The sequence below is a fragment of the Budorcas taxicolor genome, chromosome 5, assembly GCF_023091745.1.
Source record: "Budorcas taxicolor isolate Tak-1 chromosome 5, Takin1.1, whole genome shotgun sequence".
Taxonomy (NCBI): domain Eukaryota; kingdom Metazoa; phylum Chordata; class Mammalia; order Artiodactyla; family Bovidae; genus Budorcas; species Budorcas taxicolor.
In genome coordinates this window covers 142,277,254-142,287,245 of record NC_068914.1, presented here as the reverse complement: position 1 = coordinate 142,287,245, position 9,992 = coordinate 142,277,254, and the positions used below count along the sequence as shown (strand labels likewise).

Sequence of the window (9,992 nt, the reverse complement as noted above, 5' to 3'; positions counted from 1 at the left end):
TTTTCTCTTTCTATGACTGTGATTTCATATACATTTATTCTTATGTAATTGTGTTGAACATATATGTTTATTAATATTTCACTGTATGGTTTTATAAGCTTCCTTCTTTAGGTACCAAATAAGCCTTTGTTAAGACCAAATGTTACAGCAGAAGCATTTTCCTTAACTGAACATTATGTCAGATGACTTTGAAAAAATATGATTAAGTAACAGCATGTTGTAAGGGAAACCAGTGCAATTTAATAACACTTAAAAGGATTAATAAAAGAAAAACTAGGAACTAAAAATGAACATACAAAGTCTTCTATTAAGGTATTTCCACATATAATACAGAAAGTTTTTTTAATGTCTATTAAGCTAAAGGTTTTGATCAGTTTTTAGAGAACTTAAGACCACACAGTAGTCTGAAGACAACCTGCCTTAGCTCGCTGTTTCCCAAAATTATAACAAATGAGTGGCCTGACGAAAAGAGAGTTGAAATCACCATGACAAACATCATGGCCTCATACCAGTGTAGCTTAAGGAAGATCCAATTTCCAGTTGGACTAGAAATAAAGTAAACGATGAAGAGGAGGAGAAATATTGTCACCATTTTCATGGCCCTTTTATCAGCCTCTGTGCTGAAATCTCTCGGTGGTTCAAATTGGCTTGGAAATTCTTGATGTGTCTCACCAGGGAAAGAAAGAAAGAAAGGCAGCAAAGAAGCCATGAAGAGAAGGAAAAGGATAACATATGTCAAGCTGAGAAGAATCAGGCTTTTAAGATAGAAATTTTTACTTGCATCTAAATGCAAAGTCATGTTCCTTTCAGGTTCTCTAAAGGTGTTCATCCACAACTCACCAAGAGCATCTTGCATTAGAGGTCAAAAGATAATAAGAAGAAAGAGGCCAGGAAAAGCACAAGAAGCACTTGGTTCATTCTCCATTTCAGCCACATGAAAAAGAAGTGAGAGAAATTGGCTATCTTAAGGAAGTAGAATATGCTTAGGCAGGTGGCAAACCAGGTATTTAAGTAATTCATTAGTGCCCAAAGAAGAATAACTACTTTTACTAGTTACCAGTGGCATACAGATGTGGAGCTAATCCTACTATAAGTGAATCCAAAAGTGTTACCCACAGCTGAATGATTCTGGCCACAGCCAAGCAAGTAAGGATGAACTCAGCTGATGAGACCTTTCCATTCTTGACCCACTCGATGCAGTTTACCAGTCCAATGAACCCAGTACTCCTAAGATCAATTCTCCTGTTGACACCGCTAGAAAGAAGACCTTTGTTCCAACTGACATTTGTATAAAAATATTTCTAATGTCACTGAGAACTTTATAGTTACAGTTGCAGACTGACATCCACTTATGTTTTCTTTAGTATTTTTGTCATAATTCCAGGAAGTAAAGCCAAAATTGTGCTATATGATTTAGATGCACAGATCTTCACAAAACAGTAGTTTATTCTTTTTATATTGTAATTTCAGTGCTACACCAAACAGTTCTGTCAACAGATAACAAAGTTCATGAATACCTTTCTTATGACTTACAATCAGTTGCTATATAATTTTCAGAATAAATGCTAACAGTGTCTGCTTATCCTCAACACCAGCTGCAGTTTCTCATTTCTTCTAATGACTAAAAGAATAAGGTCAGGTATGTCAACATGCAAATATGAGAGAGACTGGTTTCCACTAATTTGTACTTGCACCTTGCCCAAGTCATACATTTGAATGCAAATATATTAAATTTTGAATCGGAATTTCTAGGAGAAAAATATGTAATTCAGTTTTTATTTCTGACTCATCAATAAGATCCTTCTAACTCTCAAGAATTTTGTAGAATCCATATGATTTATAGGAATAAGAAAATTATTTATATTTCAAATTGGGCACACAGGTACAAGGACAAATATATTAGTATATATATATAGTATGTAGTACTAATTATATTAATACAGGATACTGTAGAAGCTAAGTCAGAAATTATAAGCAAAATAGAGAGGCAATATACATGAGGAGGGTACAAGTGCTACAGTGCAGAATCAATTATGATTTTATGAGGAAATGAACATGTAGTGTAAACGTGACTCCTTTGAAATTTAGGAAGAAATAGAAGGAAAAAAAAAAGAATTTCAGCCTGATGTAAGGGCATGTCAGTATTATCAAAATGACATGAACAGGCTACACTATGCTCTGGATAGAGACATTTGCTTCTTTTTGCAGGAATTTGTTGCTGTTTTCCTTGGAATCTGACTAAGTGCCTTCCCACTCCTGTGTCCTCAATTCCATGTTCTTCTCTTATTTCTGAGCTAGAGGTGACCACATTCCCAGATTTCATTACAGATGGTTGTGGCAATGTGATCAAAATCTGAGAAATGTTCTATAAATGAAAATTATGAGCACAATTTTTGGCCCATCCCCTCTAAATATACCCATGCACAGTCCTGTGCCTTTTTCTTCCAGGTTTCTTGAAAGGGAGATAACTCCAAGCATTCTTGGAAGTAGCATATTAAGGATGGCAAACTTCTAATTAGCCTGATTCATGGATAACCACCTAGAGAATGCTGCTCTGACATATCACTACTCTTAAAAAGAGCAATATTAAATATGCATTGTGTTGGAGTCACGTGATGCTTGGGAGCTTATTTGGGGGCAGTTTGTCTACCCAGTCTAATGCAGAAATTGGAATTGAGACTGTAGACTTGTGGAGAAGCAATTGAATGGTGAGGAAACAAAATTAGGAAAGTATGTGATGACCATTTTCATTGGTTTCCAGCCCTCATAGTTTATTCATCCATTTAATGACTAGAATATCATTTGGAGGAACTCTTCTATAGACTGACTTTTATATCCAGGAAAGGAGCAGGAAATAGGATAAACATGATCCACCCATTGTAGGGTTTACATTGTCCTGGGACAGAGAGATAATTAAAAGCAATGAATAAGTCAGATGTGGAAATTATTTACCTTAAGGGGAGGGATTGGGGGCAGAAGGAGAAGGGGACAGACAACAGAGGATGAGATGGCTAGATGGCATCACCAACTCGATGGACATGAGTTTGAGTGAACTCCGGGAGTTGGTGATGGACAGGGAAGCCTGGCGTGTTGCAATTCATGGGGTCGCAAAGAGTCAGACATGACTGAGCGACTGAACTGAACTGAATTGAACTGAAGGTAAATAATGATGTTACAATTTCATAACTAAGAATTAATATAGACATGTAAATACAGTTGTCAAACAAGGTTATATGTTTCTTTCCTGTAGTGAAAATTGCTATCAATACTACATCAACACACTTTCTATTTCATCATTTTCCCCAAGATTGTCATAAAACAGGTTTTGAAGACATTTCCTATAATTATTATATAGACATCATAGATATCACTTTAATACATGCAGAAAAGCCACTGATTCATGTAGCATAATTTTTTGCTATTCTTATATTGAATGTGTTTTTAAGATAGGGAAAATCTGAGTCTTCTCGCCTCAAGATTAAAAGGAAATTTTAGGCAGCAAAATGGAGGAGATGCTTAGCATTTCAGAGGAAGCCTCAAGATGGTTTAGGGGAAAAATGAATAATTTGACATTAGATGTCTACTTCAACACATATCTTCTTAATTAAAAAGTCAAAAATGTTATTTTCATAACTTCATATGGAAATATAGCAGCACTGCAAACAAGTCATGATTAATATTCTATTCTTCATCCATATAACAGAACTTGATTTTTTTCTAAGTTTTTGTGCAAGTGCCAGTTACTTGTCATTTCCAACTCTTTGCAGCTCTGTGGACCATAGCCCATCAGGCCCCTGTCCATGGAATTCTCCAAGCAAGAATACTAGAGTAGGTTGCCATTCCCTTCTCCAGGGGATCTTTCTGACCAGAAATAGAACCTGGGTCTCCTTTGTTGCAGGCAAATTCTTCACTGTCTGAGACACTAGGGAAGTTCATAAATCTAATATTCCTCCATAGAACTGATTGTACACATATGTAAAATGTATCTGAATGTGATTGCTATTCTTGAATTTTATTGTGAGCATATTTACCTAAGAATATTGCTAATTATTCTCCAATAACCATGAAGCAAGTGATCATGATGGATAAAAATCTATCTCAAATATATATCCTCATGTTGATTCAGAACTGAGGGTCATTACATTCCAAATGATTGGAGGCTCCAACAGTAAAATGTAAACACATTGTGTTACCAATTAGAGTGAAAAATAGCCATAATTTCCTGAGATAAGTGGTCAGTTCTATAAAATTCATAAATATACATAATTTTTTTCAGCAGAAAAGTGGTAGTATAGAATATGTAAATGAAATATGCATTGCTACATAATCCTGAGGCATTTCACATAATATTTGTAAAATTAGACTGCTATATCTGAAATATATTGGTTAATGGTATGGTAATCTTATCTGTCTTATATCTTTCATAAACACATGCATACACACTTTTCTAAGAAGCTTAGTTAAAGGATTTTTCTAAGTAAACCTTTAGACATTACTCACTTATATACATACTTAAAACAGCAATAGAAGGTATAAAACCTTATAGACTTCATCCCTTAATTTTATGCTAAAAGACATATGTTTCCACCTATTTCCTTTCCTTCAGCCAGCATCTTGACTGACACAGAAATGACAGAAAGGCTTGAGTTAATTTCCTGTTTCCCCAGATCAAGATACATGAGTGGATTGAAGGATACATGATTAAAAGAACATCAGAAAGCATTTATTCTTTCTGAAGCTCATTAGAATTCCAAACTGATAAAATTAGAGCCAGAATGTAAACAGCAAACAGGAAAAGAATGGAGATGACAGTTTGCATGGCTTTTATGTGGACCTTGGTGCTGGAATCCTTTACCATTAAGCTGCATCTTCCTGAGATGTTTCCACAGGGAAAAGATTAGCAGCAGAAAAGATGTCAGGGACATAGTGAAGGGTATGAAGTTTGTTAGCATGAACAGAGTCACATTTGAAAGGTGTAAGATGTCCCTTAGTTTGGTCTTCTGAGTGGCATTTCCTTCATATTCATTTGTCTGAATAGCCTTACCTATGCTTAACACTGCAACTTGAAAAAACAAGATTAATGACGTCCCCAACATCATCATGAGAACTACACTTTCAACTCTCCACTTCAGGTGAAGAAAAATTAGGCTGGAGAAATGGCTATCTTCAACAAATAAAATATACTGAGGCTAGAAGCAAGCCAGTTACTAAAATGGTTGCTTACTGTCCAGGTAACATGAACAATAACTTTTACTTTTGAATTATATAGAGTTGGATTATGCACAATTACATACCAATTTATTAACATTGCCCAGAGCATAACAATTCTGCAGAATGCCAGAGCAGTTAGAATCCCATCAGCTGAGATCTTTGGTCTCTTGATCCAGTCATTGCAGTTCACCAGTGCTATGAGGCCATTGGCAAAATTTCCCAGAACAAATTCTGTCATTAATAGAATGGAAACAATGTTTGACATAAATATTATCATGTCTGAAAAAAATCCAAGTCTAATGTCACTGTTGTGATTCCTTCAATATCCTGACCTTAAATTCTTTGTGCAGCTGATTTGGATGTGCAGTGAAATTCCTGTTTCTTATAAATTCTTTGATGAATATCAAACAGGAAAGCATCACGAAATAATATTGGAAGAGCTCATTGCTGTCTGGATGAAAAACATTGCTATTTCCTAATATTTCAAGTTGACTCTATTCATATTCTCTGTGGCCTTGAAATGGGATGGATTACTTCTTAACTGATGTTGAAGTAAACTATGAATTCTGATTTGGTAGCATGCAAATAAGGACTTATCATTGTGCAAATTTCTGCTGTCTAACCTCTCCATAATTTGTGTTCATCAGCTTTAGTTGTTAGTAAGGAAAATTTTAAAACCCACTATGTAGTATATGCTGTGAAAGCTTAAACCATTGGATAAAGCTTGGTTGTAACTACATTCAACATCACTAGGATCATAATCACTAGGATCTTGAGGTTACATGTAATGCAAGACAGACATCTAATATAGTGATGGAAACTGTCTTTTCCTAGATGGAATCAGGGACATTTTGTAAATTTTAAATGTGGAGTTAAGGGTGAACATGGACGCTGAATAAGTGGGCAATATTGTACAACTGTTATTACTTTCAGTCACCCGGGGACTGGATCCTATTCCTGAAGACATGCACTATGAGATCTATCTCTTACTTTAGGAAACTAAACTGAAATACTTGCCCAGTTTGCCTTGAAAGCCTGCCACTTCAAACAAAGAAAAATAGAATGGGAAAAGTAGCTGTCTTCAAGAAAGAGTAGATGCTGAGGCAGATTTCAAACCAGACACTCAAGTGGTTGATCACAATGCAAAAGAGAATTATAAGTTTTCCAGCTTGACCAAAGTTATGTAGATCTGCAATGAACACTATAGAAATTAATCCATCAGTGCCATGATTAAAAACACATTCTGTTTATGGATAAACTGGTGAGAATGGGGGTAAGGAAGTTGATTTTCCAGTGTCTTACCCAGTTGGTTCAGTTCATTATTCCCATCAATCCATTTCCCCAAATGCCTATTATGAACTTCATACATTTAAAAAAAAAAAAAGAAAACTAAAAAGACCTTATCCTGTGCGCTTCACATTTCTACTGAGTGAAAATTCCCTGAAATGCACAAAAAAGGCATGAAAAACTCTATGTTTAAAGAGTCATTTGGAGAACTTAAATTGTTGTGGAAAACTGAATGCAGGCATGAAATTTTATAATCATCATCATAATCAGCAATATCATTTGACTAAGGACCAGAAGATACACCAGTTCAGTCTCTCAGTCGTGTCCAACTCTTTGTGACCCCATGAATCACAGCACGCCAGGCCTCCCTGTCCATCACCAACTCCCAGAGTTCACTCAAACTCATGTCCATCGAGTTGGTGATGCCATCCAGCCATCTCATCCTCTGTCAACCCCTTCTCCTCCTGCCCCCAATCCTTCCTAGCATCAGAGTCTTGTCCAATGAGTCAACTCTTCACATGAGGTGGCCAAAGTATTGGAGTTTCAGCTTCAACATCAGTCCTTCCAATGAACACCCAGGACTGATCTCCTTTAGGATGGACTGGTTGGATTTCCTTGCAGTCCAAGGGACTCTCAAGAGTCTTCTTCAATACCACAGTTCAAAAGCATCAATTCTTTGGTGCTCAGCCTTCTTCACATTCCAACTCTCGCATCCATACATGACCACTGGAAAAACCATAGCCTTGACTAGATGGACCTTAGTCGGCAAAGTAATGTCTCTGCTTTTGAATATACTATCTAGGTTGATCATAACATTTCATACAAGGAGGAAGCGTCTTTGAATTTCATGGCTGCAATCACCATCTGTAGTGATTTTGAGCCCAAAAAAATAAAGTCTGACACTGTTTCCACTGTTTCCCCATCTATTTGCCATGAAGTGATGGGACCAGAGGCCATGATCTTCATTTTCTGAATGTTGAGCTTTAAGCCAACTTTTTCGCTCTCCTCTTTCACTTTCATCAAGAGACTTTTTAGCTCCTCTTCACTTTCTGCCATAAGGGTGGTGTCATCTGCATATCTGAGGTTATTGATATTTCTCCCGGCAATCTTGATTCCAGCTTGTGTTTCTTCCAGTCCAGCGCTTCTCATGATGTACTCTGCATATAGGTTAAATAAGCAGGGTGACAATATACAGCCTTGACATACTCCTTTTCCTATTTGGAACCAGTCTGTTGTTCCATATCCAGTTCTAACTGTTGCTTCCTGACCTGCATACAGATTTCTCAAGAGGCAGGTTAGGTGGTCTGGTATTCCCATCTTTCAGAATTTTCCACAGCTGATCGTAAGCCACACAGTCAAAGGCTTTGGCATAGTCAATAAAGCAAAAATAAATGTTTTCTGGAACTCTCTTGCTTGTTCCATGATCCAGCGGATGTTGGCAATTTGATCTCTGGTTCCTCTGTCTTTTCTAAAACCAGCTTGAACATCAGGGAGTTCACTGTTCACATATTCCTGAAGCCTGGCTTGGAGAATTTTGAGCATTACTTTACTAGCATGTGAGATGAATGCAATTGTGCGGTAGTTTGAGCATTCTTTCGCTTTTCCTTTCTTTGGAATTGGAATGAAAACTGACCTTTTCCAGTCCTGTGGCCATTGCTGAGTTTTCCAAACTTGCTGGCATAGTGAGTACAGCACTTTCACAGCATCATCTTTCAGGATTTGAAACAGCTCAACTGGAATTCCATCACCTCCAGTAGCTTTGTTCGTAGTGATGTTTTCTAAGGCCCACTTGAGTTCACTTTCCAAGATGTCTGGTTCTAGATAAGTGATCACATCATCATGACTATCTGGGTCGTGAAGATCTTTTTTGTACAGTTCTTCCATGTATTCTTGCCACCTCTTCTTAATATATTCTGCTTCTGTTAGATCCATACCATTTCTGTCCTTTATTGAGCCCATCTTTGCATGAAATGTTCCCTTGGTATCTCTAATTTTCTTGAAGAGATCTCTAGTCTTTCTCATTCTGTTGTTTTCCTCTATTTCTTTGCATTGATCGCTGAAGAAGGCTTTCTTATCTCTTCTTACTATACTTTGGAACTCTTCATTCAGATGCTTATATCTTTCTTTTTCTCCTTTTTTTTTCACTTCTCTTCTTTTCACAGCTATTGGTAAGGCCTCCCCAGACAGCCATTTTGGTTTTTTGCATTTCTTTTCCATGAGGATGGTCTTGATCCCTGTCTCCTGTACAGTGTCACGAACCTCATTCCATAGTTCATTAGGCACTCTATCTATCAGATCTAGGCCCTTAAATCTATTTCTCACTTCCACTGTATCATTGTAAGGGATTTGATTTAGGTCATACCTGAATGGTCTAGCGGTTTCCCCTACTTTCTTCAATTTAAGTCTGAATTTGGCAGTAAGGAGTTCATGATCTGAGCCACAGTCAGCTCCTGGTCTTGTTTTTGTTGACTGTATAGAGCTTCTCCATCTTTGGCTGCAAAGAATATAATCAATCTGATTTCGGTGTTGACCATCTGGTGATGTCCATGTGTAGAGTCTTCTCTTGTGTTGTTGGAAGAGGGTGTTTGCTATGACCAGTGCATTTTCTTGGCAAAACTCTATTAGTCTTTGCCCTGCTTCATTCTGCATTCCAAGGCCAATTTTTCCTGTTACTCCAGGTGTTTCTTGACTTCCTACTTTTGCATTCCAGTCCCCTATAATGAAAAGGACATCTTTTTTGGGTGTTAGTTCTAAAAGGTCTTGTAGGTCTTCATAGAACCATTCAACTTCAGCTTCTTCAGCATTACTAGGTGGCTGCCACCGGTGCACTAAGCGCGGCTGAGAAGAGCTACCCCACGTCCGAGGTCAGGGGCAGAAGCCAGGAGGACCCCATGCCCGAAAGGCAACGGCCAAGAGGAGTTACCCCACGTCTGAGGTCAGGGGCAGTGGCCGAGGGTGCCAGGCTGCAATGGTGCAGGAACGGCCAACAGGAGCTATCCCGCATCTGAGGTCAGGGGCGGCGGCAGGGAGGAGCTACCCCACGTCCAAGGAGCTGTGGCTCTGTTGGCAAAGGAGGGCCGAGAGGAGTCATCCCACGTTGAAGGTCAGGAAGGGTGGCAGTGAGAAGATACCCATCGTCCAAGGTAAGGAGCAATGGCTGTGCCTTGCTGGAGCAGCCATGAAGTGATACCCCACGCCCAAGGTAAGAGAAATCGAAGTAAGATGGTAGGTGTTGCAAGAGGGCATTAGAGGGCAGACACACTGAAACCATAGTCACAGAAAACTAGTCAATCTAATCACACTAGGACCACAGCCTTGTCTAACTCAATGAAACTAAGCCATGCCCTGTGGGGCCTCCCAAGACAGGTGGGTCATGGTGGCGAGGGCTGACAGAATGTGGTCCACTGGAGAAAGGAATAGCAAACCACTTCAGTATTCTTGCCTTGAGAACCCCGTGAACAGTATGAAGAGGCAAAATGATAGGATACTGAAAC

At 38.3% G+C, this 9,992-nt stretch overlaps 2 pseudogenes; both read right to left on the bottom strand.

Moving 5' to 3' along the window:
* Positions 1–370: 370 nt before the first annotated feature.
* Positions 371–2,478, bottom strand: LOC128048226 (taste receptor type 2 member 42-like; annotated as a pseudogene).
* Positions 2,479–4,723: 2,245 nt separating this feature from the next.
* LOC128048225 (taste receptor type 2 member 31-like) lies at positions 4,724–5,488 on the bottom strand (annotated as a pseudogene).
* Between the last annotated feature and the right edge of the window lie 4,504 nt (positions 5,489–9,992).